The sequence below is a fragment of the Silene latifolia genome, chromosome 4 (genome assembly GCF_048544455.1).
Source record: "Silene latifolia isolate original U9 population chromosome 4, ASM4854445v1, whole genome shotgun sequence".
NCBI classification, from domain to species: Eukaryota; Viridiplantae; Streptophyta; class Magnoliopsida; order Caryophyllales; family Caryophyllaceae; genus Silene; species Silene latifolia.
Window position 1 is genome coordinate 77,404,827 of NC_133529.1, and position 22,279 is coordinate 77,427,105.

A 22,279-nucleotide genomic window follows, 5' to 3' on the forward strand; every position below is an offset into this window, starting at 1 on the left:
TATGATGATTGTGGTTGTGATTGTGATTGTGATTGTGATTGTGATTGGTTTCTATGGCTCTCGAGATGCGTTCTCTACCGAGTGGGGTCACTTGCGGGAGTGATCTCACGCCCTAGTTTCGCCCTTCGTGGAACCCGCCACGAAAGGGGATGTGCACATTAATGGACGGGGTTATCGCTCGTACGATGAGCGGGGCTTAGGTGGGAACGGCTGCGGTCCCCCCATCGCGTGGCTGGTCCAAAGTGGACGGTCAAGATTGAGATGATGGGAGTTGGTGGTGTGTGTGTGTGTGACAGTTCAAGGTTGTCTGTTTGTCTTATTGTTGTTATCTATATTGATTGTGTGATTAGTATCGACCCGGTGTTGTTTTGTAAACTGCGGTGATCCATTCGGGATGGTGAGCAGATATTGAGCAGTATAGCGATGAGTACCGGGATAGCCGGGATGGCCACGACATGACGATAGAGTCTTCCGCTGTAGTTTAGCATTTATTTACATTTTTTGGTTGAGAACAGATAGTTTGGAATAATGTATTGCACTTTGGTTTGGTTTTGAGGATTGTATTTATTCATTAAACTATTTACAATAAATGTTGTTTCTGTTTTGTCTATTTGATTATCATACCTCGGGCGACCGAGATGGTGATGTCTTCATACCTGAGTGGTCCTGGTAAGGCACTCGGAGTATGGGGGTGTTACAAATGGTATCAAAGCGACGATCCTGAAACCTGTAACCAATGAACTTAATGAACATAGGGAGTCAATTAAAATGAACCCGGGGTAAAAGTTGTAGGAGCTAGTGCAAAGGCTTGGGAGACGTCCTAAAGTCGCGGGGGTCGCCCTACAACTTTGAACCGGTCACATGGGGGGGAATGTGTGTTGAGTCATGTGTGTGCTTAGTAACTTGCGTAACAACGTGATGGAATGTGTTGATGGTTGGATGTTCGAATTGGAAGTTGATGAGATGAAAGAAAAGTGATGTTATATATACAGACATTGTTGATGAAATGATAGCATGATGGAATGTTTTACAATGTGGCTTTAATAGCATGAATGTTATGATATAATGTGATTTATAAAGTTAGCAATGTTAGTATGTGACGTAATATGCGGGTAGCTCTTACGTATTAGTGGTACTTGATCGAGTGAGGCTGACTCGATCGGGTAGATTTATGGCGATTTTGAGTCCAGAATCGCGTTTTGGGGCACTCGATCGAGTAACTAGGGGTACTCGATCGAGTAGGGGGTCACTCGATCGAGTAGCCTAGATACTCGATCGAGTGGGTTAGAGATCAGAAGGTCTGTTTGGTTCTGGAGTTTGGGTACTCGATCGAGTACATGGGGGCACTCGATCGAGTAGCCCGTTACTCGATCGAGTGGGTTTGGATACTCGATCGAGTAGGTTCTGGGCAGCGCGTTTTCGTGTTTTGGGGTTTAGTACGTGTGTTTATGTTTACCCTTTCTTATATAGCTTCAAGATGCCGCCCAAGAGAAATGCTTTGTATGCAAGAGCTGAGCTTATGACTACGGACGACATCGTCAAGATGTTAGAGCACCAGGATGCTCTTACTGAGACCCTGAAGAGAGTGAATGAGGACAAGGATAAGAGTAAGGAGAAGGAGGTTGACCATGCTAAAGTCAGCCTCTATATTGCGAGGTTTAACCCGAAGGAGTACAAGGGAGTTGAGGAGCCTAACCTTCTTGATAGTTGGTTGAGGGAGATGGAGAACATACTAGAGTTAGTTTCGTCTGTCCCGATGAGATGAGAGTGGATCAGCCGCATTATATCTGAGGGAGGCAGCTGGCAAGTGGTGGGATTCAGTGAAAGTGAGTGCCAAGGAGATATATACCAACCAGGGGTTACCTGCTATACCTTGGGAGGAGTTTCGTAGGGCTGTGAGGAAGGAGTTCGTACCAGAACATGTGAGGAGTAAGTTGAGAGAGGAGTTCGACAAGTTTAAGATGACTGCTGAGATGTCTGTGGCTGAGTACTACAGGCAGTTCAATGAGAAATCTAGGTATGCTAAGGATATGGGTTTGAGTGAGGAGAATCTGGCTTTGAGGTTTGAGAGAGGGCTAACCACGAAAATTATGGATAAGTTACCCGTGGGAGTCCTTACTGATGTGAAGGAAGCATATGAGAGGGCTGGGAGAGCTGAGAGACTAGTGGAGATGGCTCAGGAGAGGTCAGGTGGAGAGAAGAGGAAGTCGGAGAGCGAGGGTGGTGGCCAATCTAATTTCAAGAAAGGCAACCACAATCAATCTAAGGGATTTTCTTCTGGGTCTGGGTTTAGTGCTGGGGCTTCCTTTGAGCGAGGCCGTGGGAGTGTGAGCAATAGCTGGGGAGTGACCTGCTTTGGTTGTGGTGGCGTAGGCCACAAGAGACATGAGTGCACAAGTGCACCGGATCTTTCGAGACTCGCGCAGAGCTTTGCGAGCAACAGACCAGCTGGATCATGGCCATCCGGGGAGGTCAGAGCTACCAGAGTGGAGGCAACCGCAACGGCGGTAATTCTTATCAGAAGACACCGATGAACAACAACAACAATCAAGGGTCGGGTGCTAAGCCGACCGCATCAGCTAGTACTGTCCAGGGAGGTGGGCAGAAGACCAGTGGCAAGTTGTTCATGATGGACAAGAAGGCAGCTGAGGAAGATGTGCACGTTATCACCGGTACATTCCTTGTTAATGGTATTCCTACGTTTGTTTTGTTTGATTCGGGGGCTTCTCAGTCGTTTGTGTCTTCGAGTCATGTAAAACAGTTGGGTTTGAGAGTATATGAGTCTGTTAGGGAGCAAGTTTTCATACCTTCGGGTGAGTCTGTATCGTGTGGGAGGTTGTTTAGAGATGTATCTTTGATAGTTGGGCAAGTCGATTTCCCTGTAGACTTGCTAGAGTTTCCTTTTAATGGTTTTGAGATGATAGTTGGGATGGATTGGTTAGGGAAGTATAAAGCTAAGATAGACTGTCATCAAAAGAAAGTGTCCCTAAGAGGTCCTAAGGGTGTTAGTGTGTCTTATCGTGGGTTTCTAGTCAAACCCAAAGTTAAGTTGATTTCAGCTGTCACCTTGAAGTCGTATCTGAGGAAGGGATGTCCTCTGATTTTGTGCCATGTGAGAGATGACCGGATAGAGAGCCCGGCATTTGACGAGATACCAGTGGTGGGAGAGTTTGCAGACGTTTTTCCAGAGGAGATTCCGGGATTGCCACCGAAGAGGGAGATAGATTTCACCGTTGAGTTGAAGCCAGGGACGGGGCCAATCTCTAAGGCACCGTACCGTATGGGTCCTAAGGAGATGGAGGAGCTTAGGAAGCAGTTGGATGATTTGATAGAGAAGGGATACATTAGACCAAGTGTATCGCCTTGGGGAGCACCAGTTCTTTTCGTGAAGAAGAAAGATGGGAGTTTGAGGTCGTGCATAGATTACCGGAGTCGAACCGTGTGACGATAAAGAACAAGTATCCTTTGCCAAGGATAGATGACCTGTTTGATCGGTTGAGTGGTGCAAAGTGATCTTTTCTAAGATTGATTTGAGGTCGGGGTACCATCGGGTGAAGATTAGAGATGTGGACATACCGAAGACAGCTTTCACGTCGAGGTATGGCCATTATGAGTATGTGGTGATGCCATTTGGGTTGTCTAATGCGCCGGCAGTGTTTATGGATTTGATGAATAGGATCTTCAGACAGTTCTTGGACCAGTTCGTGGTGGTGTTTATCGATGACATCTTAGTCTACTCTAAGACTAAGGAGGAGCATGAGGAGCATCTGAGGATCGTGTTGCAGACTTTGAGGGATCATGAGTTGTATGCTAAGTTGTCCAAGTGTGAGTTCTGGTTGGAGAAAGTTGCTTTTCTGGGGCATGTAATCTCTAAAGATGGGGTAGTTGTGGATCCGGCGAAGATTGAGGTCGTGTGACAAAATGGGAAGCACCAAGAATGTTCTTTGAGGTTATGAGTTTCTTGGGTTTAGCCGGATACACAGGCGGTTCGTGAAAGATTTCTCCAAGATAGCTAGACCGATGACAAAGCATTGATGAGGAAAGAGAACAGGTTTCGTTGGGATGAGAGTTGTGAGAGGGCGTTCCAAACCTTAAAGGAGCGTTTGACCACGCTCCCGTCCTCGCATTCGCTGAAGGGAGCGAGAATTTTGAGGTTTATACAGATGCCTCGAAGAATGGGCTGGGATGTGTGTTGATGCAGAATGGTAAAGTGATTGCCTATGCTTCTAGGCGGTTGAAGCCTTATGAGGAGAACTACCCTACTCATGATCCGGAGTTGGGTGCGGTGGTGTTTGCTCTCAAGATTTGGAGACATTACCTTTATGGAGCAATCTTTAAGGTATTTTTCTGATCACAAGAGTCTCAAGTACATCTTCACGCAGAAGGAGTTGAACATGAGACAGAGGAGGTGGATGGAGCGGATTGGTGATTATGACATGGAAATCATCTACCATGAAGGAAAGGCCAATGTTGTTCAGCGATGCTTTGAGTAGGAAGAGTGTACATTCCTTGTGTACAGCTCTATCTTTGATGAGGCCGAGGGATGAGGTAGCGAGCTTTGGGATACATATGATGCAGAAAGGAGATGCCATGGGTGATATGACAAAGACACATGGAGTTTTATGATGACATTCGGGATAAGCGAGGCTTTGGATCCTAAGATAGTGGAGTGGAGAGCTGGAGTAGAGAAAGGGACAAAGTGTTCCGGTTTTCTATTCATACGAGATGGTAGCTTGAGGTTTGATGGTAGGTGGTGTGTTCCTAACGATGAGGAGTTGAAAAAGACGATCATGACTGAAGCGCATTGCACACCATATTCGGTGCATCCGGTGGAGACAAGCTTTACAAAGATTTGAAGAAAACGTTTTGGTGGCCTGGGATGAAGAAAGAGACAAATGAGTTTGTATCCCGTTGTTTGACATGCCAGAGAGTTAAAGGGGAACAGAGAAGACCACAAGGTAAGGTTCGGTCTTTGGAGGTGCCTGAGTGGAAGTGGGAATCCATTTCCATGGATTTCATTGTGGGTTTGCCTAAGAGTCAACAAGGTAACAATATGATTTGGGTGATAGTGGATCGTCTGACCAAGTCAGCTCACTTTGTTCCAATGAAAGATACATGGACTAAGGCACAATTGGCTATGGCCTATCGAAAGAACGTGCTTAAGTTACATGGAGTCCCTAAGGACATAGTGTCTGACAGAGATGCGAGGTTTATATCAAGGTTTTGGAAGGAGTTGCAGAATCGTTGGGAACGACTTTGAAGATGAGTAAAGATTTCATCCTGCGACGACAGACGGGCAGACGAGAGAACAATCAAGACTCTTGAGGATATGTTGCGAGCTTGTGTGATGGATTTTGGTGGTATTTGGGAGCGAGAGGTTGGACTTGATAGAGTTTTCTTACAACAACAAAGCTATCACACTAGTATTGGTATGGCACCGTTTGAGGCTTTGTATGGGAGGAGATGTAGGAGTCCGATCCGTTGGGACGATAGTCTTTGAGGCAAAGTGGTTTTAGGACCGAGATGGTACATGAGATGGTGGAACAGATTAAGATGATCAGGGAACGGATGAGAGCAGCCCAGGATCGACAGAAGAGTTATGCAGATCTACACCGTCGGGACATAGAGTTTCAAGTTGGGGACAAGGTTCTTCTGAAAGTGTCTCCAATGCGTGGAGTTATGAGATTTGGGAAGAAAGGCAAGCTAAGCCAGAAGTTTATAGGGCCTTATGAGATCTTAGAGCGAGTTGGGGAAGTTGCTTATCGTTTGGCTTTACCAGCTGCGTTAGAAAGAGTGCATAATGTGTTTCATGTATCGCAGCTGCGGAAGTATGTGAGTGACCCGTCACATGTGTTGGAGGCAGAGAGCTTAGAGCTGGATGAGTCTTTATCATACCTTGAGGTGCCTAAGCAGATCCTAGACCGAAAAGTTAGAAAGACCAGGAGTGGTGAGACAGTTTTGCTTAAGATCCTTTGGTCTAACCATGAGACTGAGGAAGCTACATGGGAGGCGGAGGATATCATGAAAGAGCGTTACCCTTTCCTTTTTGATCAGGTATGTATGGTTACGGGGACGTAACCTTGTTTCTTTTAGGGGGGTAGGAGATGATCGCGAGAGTTTTTAAGAGTTCTATATACACCTTTTATATGTTGTGTCGGTATGATTGTCGGGATAGGTTGGGGTTAGTATCATGTTTTACGTTGTGTTTTGTTTGACCTTCGAGTCGGGAGGCTTATGGGAGTACCTTTGTTTAGTGGTGGTTTGAACTTCGGGGACGAAGTTCCTTTTAAGGAGGGAAGACTGTAATACTCCGTATTTATATGTCTTGGGGGTACTCTATCGAGTAGCCCTTACTCCGTCGAGTATGGGCAAGTTGCGGAATAAAATAGTTTCGACTGTTGGGCACTCGATCGAGTAGTGGGGCACTCGATCGAGTAGGACTACTCGATCGAGTACCTTGGGTACTCGATCGAGTGTCCGGTTTACGGGGAGTTTTTCGCGGGTTTTGTTAATTATGCGATTAGGGTATTTAAACATAATCGTCGTTGTTTTAATTCACTTTTACCAAAACCTAAAACCTGTTTAAGAGAGAAAGCAGTCAGTCATCTTCCTAATCGCATCCTTAACAATTCCCGGAGTTCAGACGGTCAGTTCGTATCGTAGTTCGTGTCGTTGGATTCCTTGCGTCGAGGGTAAGCTTTTAATATAATTTATATAATGTTTTGCTAGGTTTGGTCAAACCCTAATTTAGGAATTGGGGGTTTTTATGAGTAGTATTTGAATGGTAGCATCTATGTGTTGTATGATAGGAGGAGAATTCGTAGAGGAGCCGTTTTGATACAGCTGTAGATACCGTCTGCGTGTTGTGCTTTCCAGGTAGGATTTCCTACTCAGTATTAGTCCCATAATGGGATATTGGTGATGTGCTGTAGTTAGTTGTTTGATATGATGATTGTGATTGTGATTGTGATTGTGATTGTGATTGTGATTGGTTTCTATGGCTCTCGAGATGCGTTCTCGGCTGAGTGGGGTCACTTGCGGGAGTGATCTCACGCCCTAGTTTCGCCCTTCGTGGAACCCGCCACGAAAGGGGATGTGCACATTAATGGACAGGGTTATCGCTCGTACGATGAGCGGGGCTTAGGTGGGAACGGCCGCGGTCCCCATGGCGCGTGGCCGGGTCCAGTGGACAGTCAGTATTGAGATGATGGGAGTTGGTGGTGTGTGTGTGTGTGACAGTTCAGCTGTCTGTTTGTCTTATTGTTGTTATCTATATTGATTGTGTAATTAGTACTGACCCCGGTGTTGTTTTGTAAACCTGCGGTGATCCATTCGGGGATGGTGAGCAGATATTGAGCAGGTATAGCGATGAGTACTGGGATAGCTGGGATGGCCACGACATGACGATAGAGTCTTCCGCTGTAGTTTAGCATTTATTTACATTTCAGTTGAGAACAGATAGTTTGGAATAATGTATTACACTTTCAGTTTGGTTTCGAGGATTGTATTTATTCATTAAACTATTTACAATAAATGTTGTTTCTGTTTTGTCTATTTGATTATCATACCTCGGGCGACCGAGATGGTGATGTCTTCATACCTGAGTGGTCCTGGTAAGGCACTCGGAGTATGGGGGTGTTACAAATCGAGACTTCCAAATTCTTCACAATTTCCATAAATTTTCCAAGTTGGTCATCAAATTTGGGCTTAGCTTGACGACTTGGAAAAGGAAGTCTAATCACAATGGGTTCCTTCTCCTTGGCCTTATCTTCACTTTTCTTTGAAACTTCTTCTTTTGATGGTTCTCCATCCTTGGAGTTTTGCACAATTTCTTCTTTGTCACTAGTTTCCACAACTTCATTCTCAACTTGCTTCTTCGGCGCTTCATACCTCGTACCACTCCTCAAGTGAATGGCACTAACCGTTTCATGTCTTGGGGGATTACTTTGAGGTGGTAATTGCCCCTTTTGTCTTTGTGAGCTTGAAGATGCTAGTTGAGTCAATTGGGTTTCCAACATTTTGGTGTGGGCTAGGATGTTGTTGATGGTGATTTCTTTTGCTTGACTATCCTTTTGCATTTGAGTGAAAAACTCTTGTTGATTCTTTTGCATTTGGAGGACCGCTTTTTGAACATCAAAACCTTGGTCATTTTTTGATTGTATGGAGTTTGATTTTGGTAAGCTTGGTTTTGGTTGTAAAAGGGTCTTTGATTTTGGTTCCTCATGGGAGGTGGGGTGTATGTTGGTTGAGGGTTTTGAACATTTTGGCTTTTGTATGAGAGATTTGGGTGGCATTTGGTGTTTTCATTGTAATAATTGGAATAAGGGGTACCACTCTTGTATGCTTGAAAAGCATTCACTTGTTCATTTGTTCCCCTACATTCACTTTGGTCATGTCCCAAAGTTCCACAATTCTCACATATCCCGCTTGGGATTGATGAAGATGCCGTCAAGGCATTAACATGATGCTTTGGTGATTTTGAGGCTTCTTCAAGTTTAGCCATAGCTTTTTCGAACTTCAAATTGATGGTATCAATGTGAGAACTAAGTTGAGCACCCAATTGAGTAATGGAGTCCACTTCATGCTTTCCTCCTCTAGTAGCCTTGCGAGGTCTACTATATTGTGAATTATGGACCGCCATTTCCTCAATCTTGTTCCAAGTTTGATTATCGTCAACTTCGGTGAACATACCATTTGATCCCATATTGAGAATGTTTCTTGAGTCTTCATAAAGACCATTCCAAAATTGTTGTACCAAGAACCACTCGCTAAGTCCATGATGAGGACATGAGCGACAAATTCCCTTGAATCGCTCCCAAGCTTCATACAAGGATTCTTCATCTCTTTGCTTAAAGCCCGTAATTTGAGCTCTTAGCATGTTAGTCTTTTCCGGTGGGTAGAACCTTTTGTAGAAAGCTAGAGCCAACTTCTTCCAAGAGTCAATTCTGAGAGTAGCCTTATCAAGGCCTTTCAACCATTGTTTTGCGGTGCCAATGAGAGAAAAAGGAAATAAGACCCATCGAATTTGGTCTTGAGTTACACCGGTTTGAGAAATCGCATCACAATAGTCACACAAAGTCTCCATGTGAGAGTGAGGGTCTTCACTAGGCATCCCCCCAAATTGGCTTCTTTCGACTAATTGGATAAATGCGGATTTGGCAATGAAATTTCCGGTTAAGTGTTATGGTGTGGGAGTACCATTGGGTAGGTTCTCCTCGGTTGGTACGGAATGTGATGAAAACTTAGGCATTGTGGGTTGATTTTGTGTTGGATTTTGTGTTGGGTTCTCCTCACCTTCTCTTGCAAAAGGGTTGACGAACTCAATAGTGTTTGGTTGAATATCTACAACCTCACCAATACCTCTCAAAGTTCTTCTAGCAAGTCTTCTATTGTTTGTCAAAGTCCTTTCAATTTCGTGATCAAAGGGTAACAAGTTACCTTGTGATCTTCTAGACATGCAAAATATCAAACAACTCGAAAACAATTAGAACAAACCTTGAGGAGTTTTACTTCCCCAAGGCAAAGAAAGACACAACTAATAACAATCTAAGAAAATCTAAATCAAGTTAACACCGTCCCCGGCAACCGCGCCATTTTTGGTCGTACTCACTTGAGAGGTTTAGTTTTCGGTACTTGTCGTTAGGAGCACCTAGACCAAAACAATATTTATAACTCCACAAACAACTCTACAATTAGTAAAGAGGCAAGTAAAGGTCGGATCCCAAGGGACCGGTATTGAAGTGAGATTTTCAATTGCAACTAGCGGTGTCTAGGGGTGTCACAATTTGGGGTTTGAATAGAATATCACTAAATTAAATAGCAATGAAAGTAAACAAGCAAGATGATTGAAAAGGGGTGTAAACAATTGATAAATGGCACTAGGGTGTCATGGGGTCATAGGGGATTCATGGGAATTGATCATACAAACATATTCTCAAATTATAAGCAAGCAATTATTGTTGTGATGGATCGAGTTGGTTTATGTCTTACAATCCTAGGAAAGTTTGGGTCCCGGAGCCGAATCGATTAGATTGTACAACAACTACAAGTCGACTTAATCTTCCCTACTCAACTACATGCATGGTCTAATGAGACTCGAGTTGGTTTATGTCTTACAAGTCTCATTGAAAAGATAGGTGATGGGTAAAAAATGCAAGGATTCGTAGGCTCGCAAGGAAACTACTCACTCATTATCATGTTGAACATGCTAGCAAGGTTGTCAATCATACCAACAAAGTGAAACATGATGAATAAATGAAGATAATTAACAATAATTAAAAAGGGATTAAGAGGATTATACCTACTAATGATTCCAATAATAAAGCAAAGAATAATAGAAGTACTTGATGATTGATTGGAAGGTTGTCGATCTCCCAATAATAACCCAAATAATCTTCAATTACCCAAAATGAAAGATGAACAAAAGAAAGATTAAGGAAATGAGATTTGTATTAAGACTTGATTAAAAGTTGATTACAAGATTAAAGAGAGATTTGATTGATATAAACTACACTAGGAATTGATAAGAAGAACATGATAACCTAATTAGACTAATGGGGTATTTATAGTGGGGATTAGGTACACAAATTAGGGTTTACTAAGGGCTTAAAAGACGATTAAGTCCTTGAGGAATCGCTCCTCTCAGAAAAATATGCAAGTCTCCTTTTTGCTAGTCTTTCCCGAGGTATGCGCATCCTTCATAGAACAAGTAGAAGACGAAATAGCTGTCACACAATCCGAGCGTCCAGGGCACGGGACGAGCGGATTGTCTTCTTGTTGGACGAGCGGATTTGTGGGGTTGACGGGCGGATTGTGGTGGTTTTGGACGAGCGTCCTTCTGAGGAAGACACTCGGATTGTTTGTCTTGGACGGGCGGATTGTGGGCAATCCGCTCGGATTCTCCGTCAGCTTCTTCCTTTCCTCTTTTCTTCCTTTTTCTTCATACAATCCTTGAGGATTTCATCGGAGATGCAAGGATCTTTTCTCATCATTGCCCAACTACTATAATATGTACAAAGGCCTTCTAGTCTTGTCTTCTCTTTGATGCTTGGTCATTGAATTCAATCAATTTAGCTCCATTTTGCCATGAAAATGCAAGGTTTGCACTCCTTTCCTACCAAGGGATCAAAACCTCAAAGAATATGCAAAACAAAGGACTAAAGGCAATAAATGACCCAAATATGCACTAAAAAGCATGGGAACAAGGCTAATTCAGGGACTAAATATGCTCAAATAATGGTCACATCAGTGAGTGAGTAGAATGATGAGAGAGGACCCATGGTAAGAAAGAGTGAGAAGGTACCGATATGAAGTAGTGAAATTGAGTTTTGGAGCAACGAAAAGGTAACCGGATTACCAGAGAGTTAGGTACAAGGAGTAAGGAGATGAACTAATAATTGATTTTGTCGAGTGTAAAAAGAAAAGAATGAGGGGAGTAAACTAAGAGAACGTTGACCGGAGTTAAGAAACATGAAAGTAAGGAATCATGGAAATGTGTGATATCATCATGAGAGGATGTGAGTTAATGGTTATATAGGAGTTTCAGGACAACATGTTAGCCATGAGTTTCGAGGAATTAAGAGGAGTAAAAGTTGGTAGAGTATTTGCACGATATGAGATTTTGGTGGTGAGTTAGGTGGCGATACAATTAAATACAGAATTGGGATGAATGTTCAGGTAAATTTTGTTTATGGGTTTGATGTTCGGCATTTGGGATGCTAACCGAAGATGGGAAAGAAACCGTGATATTTAGGGATGAGTGTAAGAGGTTTGATATACGAACGGTGGTAGTGTTGAGGTGTTGTCACTTGTGGCTAAGGGTGATGATAAGTAGGAAAGATAGCCATTCTAAAGAAGTTGATTTTGTGGAGACCGGATTGATATGTATGGTTGTGAGGGAGTATAAGATGTGGTTATAGAAGACGGTTGCTAGTAGTTGTGTATTAGCGATATGGTTATATTTGGCAGGAGGTGATGGTTATGCAAATGAGAGAATGTGTCATGAGGGGCATACGAGTTAAGCTCGGGCGAGAGGTAACCTTTATCAAGTGGTAACTTACGTGATCAGGATTGACTAGTTGGATGTGATTACGGGTCTATGATATGTATAAATGTTTGTGTGAGGTTCTGACCTCACGAGAAGTGGTATGGAGTGATAGTTATAAAGTTGTTATCTGAATGTTCTGTAATATATGTTGGGTACGGTAACCTAATGGAATGATATTCAAAACGTAATAATTTGAGTGATCTGGCATGGCTAGTTAAACTTGCATGTGTATTTATGATACATGTTTATTCCGTGAAAAGGTATGGATGATATTCATGAGGTTCTTATCTGTTTATTCCGTGCAATATGTTGCGTTGTGATCTAGTAAAGCGGTTTTGAGTAGTTTTCTTGTCCGGAAAGTTATACTGAGTAAGTGTTTATGGGAATTGTGTAAGTTGTGATGACTATCGATGTGGCTGTTATGCCTCGGGTGGTGATCCGGGCACGGTACTTCGTGTTGTGATGCAGGTATTTTCGCGTTGCGGTGCAGCTGTTGGTGGCGGTGTTGCGATGCCGTCATTGGTTGTGGTGGAGTAGGAGGGATGATTACGATACGAGTTTTCAAAAGTGCAGACCAGTTATATAGATTGTTGTTTTGTTTGCTGCTGCTTCCTGTGAGTTTCGGTTGGACATATAGACGGTTGTTTTGTTTATTGATGTTTCTTACTAGTTTTGGCTTGGGAGTGAGGGTAGTGTATGATATGGAAGAGAGTTGCGCATGTGGTCGTGGTTGTCATGGTATTGTGATATTCTGTTAATGGGGCATAGTTGTGAGAGGTTGTTGGAGTACTTGTAATCTTCTTTTAGATGAGGCATTGGTTGACATAGTCATGGTAAGTGATTTGTAGAACATGTGTTGTACTGATCTGGATGCTGCAGGTGATTCATAATATTTTATTGAGACAGTGAGTATAGAGTGTTGGGAATTAGTATCATGTTAAGTTATGGATGAGTTTTGCGACAATAAAAGAAAAGAACTTGAGGATCTAGTGTGAGTGTGTGTAACAAGTATGGACCGTGAGCATGCTTTTGGTGATAGGTGCTTTCTATAGTGAGGTATGTCGTTTTGCGGTAATGTGGAAGAGTTGGAGTATTGGCTATGCTAAGGATTTTGTGGTATAGGTTAGGTGGTGTGCCGAATGAATTGAGGTACGGGAACTGTTAGAGGAAGAGAGACCTGGATATGGGAATGGTTGTAGGTGTTGAGGTTATAGTCTGTTATCGTTGACATGCGGTGGTAATGAGGATTTTGGGAAGTATAGCAAAGGATTTAGTATTAGTGAGTTACGAGGACGTAACATTTATCTTAAGAGGAGTAGGATGCGACAAAGAGAGTTTAATGGTTGTACATGTTGTAGTAGATTTGGAAGTTTGAGTCTTGATGGAGAATAAAGAATGGATTTGTATTGTGGTGGATATTGTTAAAAGGTCATGGTCGTGCTTGTAGTAGTGTGATGTTTAGGAGTGTGAGAATACTTCGATAGTGTTGAAAGTTGAATGATGATGTTTATGAGTTCGATAGTGTTGAAAGTTGGATGATGATGTTATGAGTGGGAGTAAACTTCGAGGACGAAGTTCTTTTTAAGGGTGGTAGAATGTAACATTCCGTTTGATGTTTATGAGTGTCTTGATAATGGATTTTTCTAGTGGATAATATGTTAGTGAGACGAAGCTAGCGGCTTTGGTGGATGGTATTTGGTAGTGTATGGAGTTAGTGTCGACAGACTATAATGTGGTGGATACGATATCGTGAGCCATGTTCCAGAGGTAGGTTGTTTTGAGTCGGTATAGGTTGTGGTTGAGGTTTTGTTTTGAGTCTTTGTTGCGTTGTTATGTCATGGTCGAGTGGGTATGTTTGTTTTTGAGTACGGGTTGAACTTCGGGGACGAAGTTCTTTTTAAGGAGGGAAGACTGTAATACTACGGTTTTCTATGTCTATGGGTACTCTATCGAGTGGGGCTTACTCTGTCGAGTAAGTATGTTTTTATACGAAACAGTAGGCTACCTGATGGGTACTCGATCGAGTATGTTGGGCACTCGATCGAGTAAGGGACACTCGATCGAGTAAGTTACTTACTCGATCGAGTAAGTGAGTCTTACGGGTTATTTTAGCCGGGTTTTGTTAATAACCCGTGATTAGTATAAAAGGAATCCGTCATTCTTTTTAATCACTTTTCACCTTTTCTAAAACCTTTCAAGAGAAATATAAGTTACGTAGCTTTCATTCATCGCGTTATTAGCAAATCCTAAGGGCTAGAGTCGTCGGATCGTTGTGTTCTTTACGCCGTTGAGACCGTCGTATTGTGGGTAAGCTTCTAGTGTGATTTTTATATCGTTTTATTGTTTTTAGTTGAAACCCTAATTGGGTAATTTGGGGGTTTTGGGGAGTATTGTTGATGTTAGATTGTGATTGTATGATTATGTGTTTATAGGAGGTGATTATATTGAAGAACGGTTTTGATTAGCTGATTGTGACGATCTTGGTGGTTGCTTTTCCAGGTAAGGTTTCCCTACTCAGTTATTGTATAAATGATTATAAGATGGTTGATTGGTTGATTGGCATCATGATTATATCGTAATTGGTATTGGCATTGTTTTGAATTGATATTGTGATTATATAGTGTGGTTGTTGTATATCATATCGTTGTTGGATTTGGAGTTGGTGATTGTTGATAGTATAATGTTGTTGGTCGTATAACTGTCTGTGGTTTGCGAGGTGCGTCCTCGGTTGAGTGGAGTCACTTGCGGGAGTGGCTTCACGCCCTTGATTCGCCCTCTGTGGAACCCGCCACAGAAGGGGATGTGCACATTAAGGAACATGAATTATTCGCTCGATGGAGATGAGAGGGGCTTAGGTGGGAACGGCTGCGGTCCCCCACTGGCGGTGAGGAATATCTGTTGCGATGGATATTCTGGTAGCGCTACACACTTTAGTATGTAGTCAGATGATTGGTGATGTGACAGTGTTGGAGATTGTGATTGTGTATCTGTTGTTGTTTATCTTATATTGTTTATGCAGTAACGGACCCCGTTTAAATGTTTTAAACACTGTGGTGATCCATTCGGGGGTGGTGAGCAGTTGTCTAGCAGGTATTGTAACACCCCCATATTCCGAGGAGCCTTAACTAGGCCTTCCTTAGCATATAAGGGCGTTACCATCTCGGTTGCCCGAGGAAAGTAATCATCAAAGGTCAATAACAGAACAATTATAGTTATTTTACAAGCGTTACAACCAACTAACAAAATAAAGATACAACTCGTCAGCTACTTGCTATCACTATCCGAACTCGTGAGGACTCATCCCCGCCAGGACTCCAGCTATCCACAACATCCACACCTGCTAAGACTGACTGCTCACCATAAGGGATCACGGCAGACACATAAACAAACAAGACAACCACACAAGGTCAGTAACTGAGACAAGACTCAACATCAACCAACAACAATTGCCAACACAATACAAACAAAACCAGTCACACACAATCACACCCACTCCAATCAATCTCCGTCACCGATCGTCCACCGGACACCGCCCGTGGGGATCGCACTGCCACTACCCACCAAATCCCCGCTCATCATACCGAGCGATAACCCTGTCCCATTAATGTGCACATCCCCTTCCGTGGCGGGTTCCACGGAGGGCGAAACTAGGGCGTGAAGCCACTCCCGCAAGTGACTCCACTCAGCCGAGGACGCACCTCGAGAACCAGAGACAAACAATCACAGACAGCTGCAATACAACAACAACCAACAAATTGTATACACCAACCGATTACCGCATATACGCTGCTACACAACACAAATACAACACAACAACCACGACACAACTACCGACACACTAGACCATCCACAGAAACTGAGTAGGCGAACCTACCTTTAAGCGACTGCAACGATTCCATGCCAATATACGCAATATCCAGCAATCAAGCAACACCTATACACATAATACAATCATCTATTACTACCATTCTAATCCTAACTGAAAACACAAGACACAGATGATGATGATGACGACATACCTACACGAGGAAAACTTGGCAAAGGACCGCTACCCGACTCAAGCTACGCACTCCTAAGGCATGAGGACCTTCAAGGGCTTCCATGGAGGATATATGGTGAAGGGAAGAGGAAAGGGCGACATAAAGATCTGAAGAAATGAGGCGGAAATAATTTGCGGATTTAACAAAACACGATTATAAACCCTCGCTGAAAAGACGCTACTCGATCGAGTAACCCACTTACTCGATCGAGTGGCCCCTACTCGATCGAGTATCCAAACTACTCGATCGAGTAGCCTCTACTCTATCGAGTACCACCCTTAACTCAAAACACAGGATAACTTTGGTACGCTCTTCTAAGGACTATTACTGCTCCCAAGGTCGGTCAACGGGTCTCCAAAAGGGCGGGTATTACATGTATACTTTGGATGCGCAAGGGATAGCTGGGCATGTGTCACCACGAGTCTATTAGAAGTCTTCCGTTGTTATGTCGAACATTGTATTTACATTAGTTAGTTTTGGTTTTGGAACGGTTGTATCATACTTTACAGTTTTGGGTTTTGATGTATTCACTTAAACTATTCTATTAAAGTACGTTCTTTTATGGTCTATTTGATACTCATAGCCTCGGGTAACCGAGATGGTAGCATTCCCATGCTTTAGTTGGTCCTGGTAAGGCACTTGGAGTATGGGGGTGTTACAGTTGTTTTTCTACGTTTGCGAGGTGCGTCCTCGGCTGAGTGGAGTCATCATCAGAAATGGCTTCACGCCCTTGATTTGCCTCTTGTGGTTCCCGTCACAAGGGGGTGTGCATATTAATGGACATGGGTTATTGCTTGTTGCGATGAGTGGGGCTTAGGTGGGCAAGGCCGCGGTCCCCCACTGGCGGTGAGGATTACCTGTTGCGATGGGTAATCTGGCAGGGCTACACACTTAGATGTGTAATCGGTTACTGGATACTAATTGAGTTGGGAGAATGGTTATACAGCTCGATTGGATTGCTTTGGTTGTTTTCTTTGTGATTGTCTTATCTTGATTATTCAGTGAACTGACCTCGTTTATGTTTTATAAAATTATGGTGATCCATTCGGGGATGGTGAGCAGATTGTGACAGGTGATGATTTCATATTAGCTGCGGGCACGAGGATGGGATGTCATCACTTAGAGTCTTAGCTTCCGCTGTCACGAGTTTTAAATACTTTGTTTTGTTGTATTTTGATTTACATTCTTTATACTTGGTTTACAGTTTGAGACAATGTAATCAGTTAACGTTATACCTTAATAATTGTTCTTCGATGGCACTATTGATATACTTACCTCGGGCAACCGAGATGGTAGCGCCGTTATATGTTAGGGTGGTCCTTGGTAATAGGGCAGGGCACGGATCGGGTATTCGATCCAAAGTGCTAGTTCGGATCGAATATCCATATTAGAAATCTTGAAGTTAGATATATCCAAACCAAATGTTTCGGATATCCAATGTTGTGGTACACAAAATAATCGGATCGGATGCGGATATCCATACTTTTGAATTTACTTTAAAATTAAGTTTGAAACACGATTATATTCATAGTCTTACATGATGATTTTCTTTAATATTCTTACTCCAATGTTCTCGACATAAAATTTAATTATCACTTAGATATTTCTCTAATATTTTATACATTAATTAAGTTGTTGTATCAAATAAAATTTTATTTTCTCAAAATTATACTAGAAAACTATAGCTTCGGATCGGATTGGATATCCAAATGTTTTAATTCTAATATCCATATCCAAACTAAAACCAAAGATTTCGGATCAGATATCAAAACCAAACTTAACTTTCGAATCGGATATCCAAAAATTCGGATCGGCCTCTACAAACTACCACTTGAAATACCAACCTCACTAGCAACACCCATCAACACAAAATAAATCACATTAACACCACTATGTTATCCAACGATACGGTTCTATTCCCAACACATAACATCATAACTACTTTCTATGACCGTCTTTTAAGCATACTATTCAACTTTACTTCAACATACAAGTTACTCAACGAACAAGTGCAAACAGTTATAATTTCATACAAGAAATGTAACCAAAGTAATAGAAAAACGTATAAACAAACAACAAAATAATTGCAATATCGGCCTTTTTATTTTGCGACATTACTCTTCCCCTCTAAAAAGGAACTTTGTCCCCGAAGTTCACCACCAAATTACTACACAAGTTACTTACTACTTACGTCTTGACATATATCCAACCCATATTATTCATTATTGACATTACTCATTAATCATACAACCATTAAACCATAAAAACATATGCAACCATATTCGAAGAACTAGCCACCGTCAAGAATGCATGTATGTACCATTTGTATTTGTATATGGGAGAACACATCTCCGGTGAAATATAATTAGTAGACATTACGGATGTAAAATGAATGTAATAAGAAACAATTACTACTTCACTATTCGTTACGAATACGCATCCAAAACCCCAAACACGACTTTCAACATATGAAATTAACGGTTCAAACATGTTACTAATCATCAATAACCATGTTAAACACCAAAACATGTAACTATATAACCATTAAATAATTTCAATTAACGAAAAGTTCCTGTAACAGTGCTACTCGATCGAGTATATAGGGTACCCGATCGAGTGCCCGCTACTCGATCGAGTGTCTTGGCTACTCGATCGAGTAGCCCTGAGATCAGAATACCCCAACCTTATCACACCTGCAGCTACTCGACCGAGTATGGGGTACTCTGTCGAGTACCCACATGTCAAAATCTTGGAAATTCCTGTCATAACACCATATATATATATATATATATATATATAATGTCACACAAGCACGAGTCGGGATGACCACCCGACCCCCAAAATCCTGCAAATAAGTTCAAGCTAAACAAATCCGGCCTTATGGCCATCCATACAAACCAAACATAAAAAGTACCAACTAAAAACAACTAATATCATCCAACATCATCAACCATAAACAAGAGAAAGAAAAGGAGTATCACTCCTGCTGATGCTGCTCGTCCATCATCTCATCTCCACCACCTTCTCCTCCCGAGGTGCCTGCTCCCGATGACCCAAGACCCGCATCAACCCATGCCCCAGCTCCAGGACTCACATACCATGGGGTCAAGCCACCAAAAGCAAAGGATTGTGGTGTCCCCCATGCCGTATGGTCCACCCCGTACGAGTAGAAAACCCCACTGTAGTCCCCAACTCCGCTCCACCACACTGGATGTGGTCCCTCGGTCCCAATCCCCTGAGCATACGCCATCTCATGCATGTTCCGGAGTGTCAAAGTAGATGACACTCTCTCTGCCAAGTAGCTCGAACGCGTCTCTGGGGTATCGAGGTAGGGGTAACAAGGAAAAGGGTGCTGCTAGCCGTGGTCTAGTCTCAGCTGTCCTCTCCCTCACATGACGAGGTCCTCTCCCCAACCTGGGTCTGTCCTCCACTGCTGCCACGTTCTCCCCTTTCTTCGGTTCGGGCATCACCTGAAGAATCGTGTCATCAATGAGGTATGTCTGCAACTGTCGAGGTTCATCATCATCCTCCTCCTCCTCATCGGAGTCAACAGCTACCACCACTGGGTCTAACGGCTCTGTCGGTGGAAGGTGCTCAGGAGCCGGGATCCTCATCCAGCTCATACCCCACACTCTCCAAGCTAGGCTACCATCAGCTAAAGTTCTCAACCATTTCAGGTCGAGGTAGTAGTCTCTGTCCATGGTAGGCACCGGTGTGGATAGAGGAACGTACTCAGAAGAAGCCTCAAAGGAGGCTAGCTTTTCAGCTAGCCGAGTGGCAATAGCACCACAGCTCAAGTACCGAGTGGTAGAAGTAGCCATCAAGGCGAGGCTAGCACAGACCATGGCAGGAGCATTGAAGACCACCCTCTCGGTCCGCTCCGGGTTAAGATAAGACATCAAAAGCAACAGTTCATGATTGTTCAGCTTACTCATATCCGGCCTCTCATAAAGAAGGTTTGAAATAGAACGGAGGAAGATCCTCAAAGTAATATGTTGAACATCGTTAATCAACATGTTACTGGAGGTGGGAGCTGACTTTCCGGAAAGACAATGCATAAGGCGGCAAACACCGCACTCAGATGGGATCTCACTGATGGAATCCTTGGGAGGCTTGGCCAACCCAAGGTGAGAAGCAAAAAGGTCCATAGATAACACAAATCTCGTGTTCATAAGACGGAACTCAACAGATTGTTCAGCTGGCTCGTATTTAAACGAGCTCATAAACTCCAAGGTCATAAAAGGGTAGGAATGCTTCCTCAAACGGTACAACCCCGTGAACCCCAAAGTCTCAAAGATATGACGGACATCCGTCTCAATTCCCAAGTCATCAAGAAGTGTGGTATCCACACAACGGGTGGGTCTCATTTTGCATTTCTGTAACGCCACGAATCTTTCCCTCTGTTTAAAGTCCACAAACACCACTGAAGGGTATTCCGGTACAGCGGGTACCACGGGTCCACTACCTTCCCCAACTTCGGGCTGTGAAGCCCTCCCCCTCTTACTCTGACGGGTCCCTATGTTTAGTCTCGGCATCTGTTTCAGCATACAATTTAAACATACTTGCATAGGCCTTTAAAACATGTAATTTACACAATTGAACATTGAATAGTCAGCTAGGTACCTACTTTCACCAACAAATTCCCAATTTGATATATAAATTCAGTTTATAGCATTCAGACGATCTCTATGACTGTGAAAAGTTTAACATGCTAAACATAATTTACTCGACCAATTCAGCTATCATGGCATGGCTCAAATACTACCCCATATATATACTTGATAACATGTGAAACATTCATATATGTCCATAGAAAGGCAACTTAATACATGTCATCACCAACATTCAACATTATGAGCAAACCTCTCAATTAAACTAATCAGACGGTCTCTACAGCTGTAACGATTTTGACACATTCATCAAGAATTAACATCACCACTACTATATTGAAGGTGTAACTTTTGCATATTCATTCATATCCAACACAAAATCTCAAATATAGTTAACGAATTTCAATTTGGGGCACTTTTAAGACGGAGTTTTAATGCAAGTTTTAAGGTGAAAATCACAAAATCCAACTTCCAACATGTTATATGCAACATATAGTACTCAATTTCATCATCCAACATGTAGAAAACAACCAAAAATCAATTTTTGATTTTGCAAACCCTAGAAAAATTCGTCCCCAATTTTGCAATTTCTATTCTATTCTTAGCACAATTAACACCAACAAACATAAAAGGGAAGCATCTGAATCATATTACAACAATTACAAGCAATTTTTCGTCCATATGAATCGAAATTTCAGTTTATTCTATCATTCTAATAGATTCAAAGTGATAAAAACATGTAAATAGGGAAGAAATTCATACCTTGATTAGATGGAAAGTAAAAGAACGAAATTAAACAAAGAAAACAGCCCAGATTAATCACCACAACCACAAGGATAGGAGAGTTTTGAGAGGATTAAGAGCTTAGGGTTTCGAATAAGGAAGAAAGAATAAGAAGAATGAGAAAGATTAAGGGTTTTAAGAAACCCGTAAAAGTCACTGTACTGTAGCCTACTCGATCGAGTGCCTAGGGTACTCGATCGAGTGCCCTCTACTCGATCGAGTAGGTGCTATTTCGTCGAGTATCCGCAGAAAATCCCAACATCTCGACGTCATAGCTTCCTAACTAGATCGAGTGAGGCCTACTCGGTCTAGTAAGCACTCGCACTCGGTCAAGTAAGGTTGAGTACTCGGTTAGAAATACAAAATTAACTGAGGATTCCTGCAAAACAATATCACATGTCGATTCCAAACCAAGTTCGGAAATCGTCACTGGTTATCGTACTCACTCACATATCACCATTACTACTCAAATATATCACCCCGTCTCATTAGATAAGAGTCATATCACATTACGCTACTGTTGGAGCTTGTGTCCTCCACAAATTAATGTGATAACATTTGTAAATCTCTTACAGGTTCACAAGGGTATACTTCGTATTTTAATCAGTTGATTAACGATTACCTAGTAACGGTTGGCTTGCTAGAAAGTTTGACGTTATTATCATACAGATGGCGGTGATCAACTGGTCCCTAAAGGTCACACCTATAGGATGTGTTTGAGAGATGTGGTTATGGAAATGTAATCACATTGATGCCTTATATGACTAAACAGTTAGTCAATGTGTTGATGAGACAATTAT

The 22,279-nt window shown here is 42.5% G+C and overlaps 1 non-coding gene across 1 annotated transcript; it reads left to right on the forward strand.

Moving 5' to 3' along the window:
- Positions 1 to 8,771: 8,771 nt before the first annotated feature.
- On the forward strand, positions 8,772 to 8,878 carry LOC141654156 (small nucleolar RNA R71). Its single transcript, XR_012547722.1, has one exon. It is a non-coding gene; the product is annotated as a small nucleolar RNA R71 (small nucleolar RNA).
- Positions 8,879 to 22,279: the final 13,401 nt, after the last annotated feature.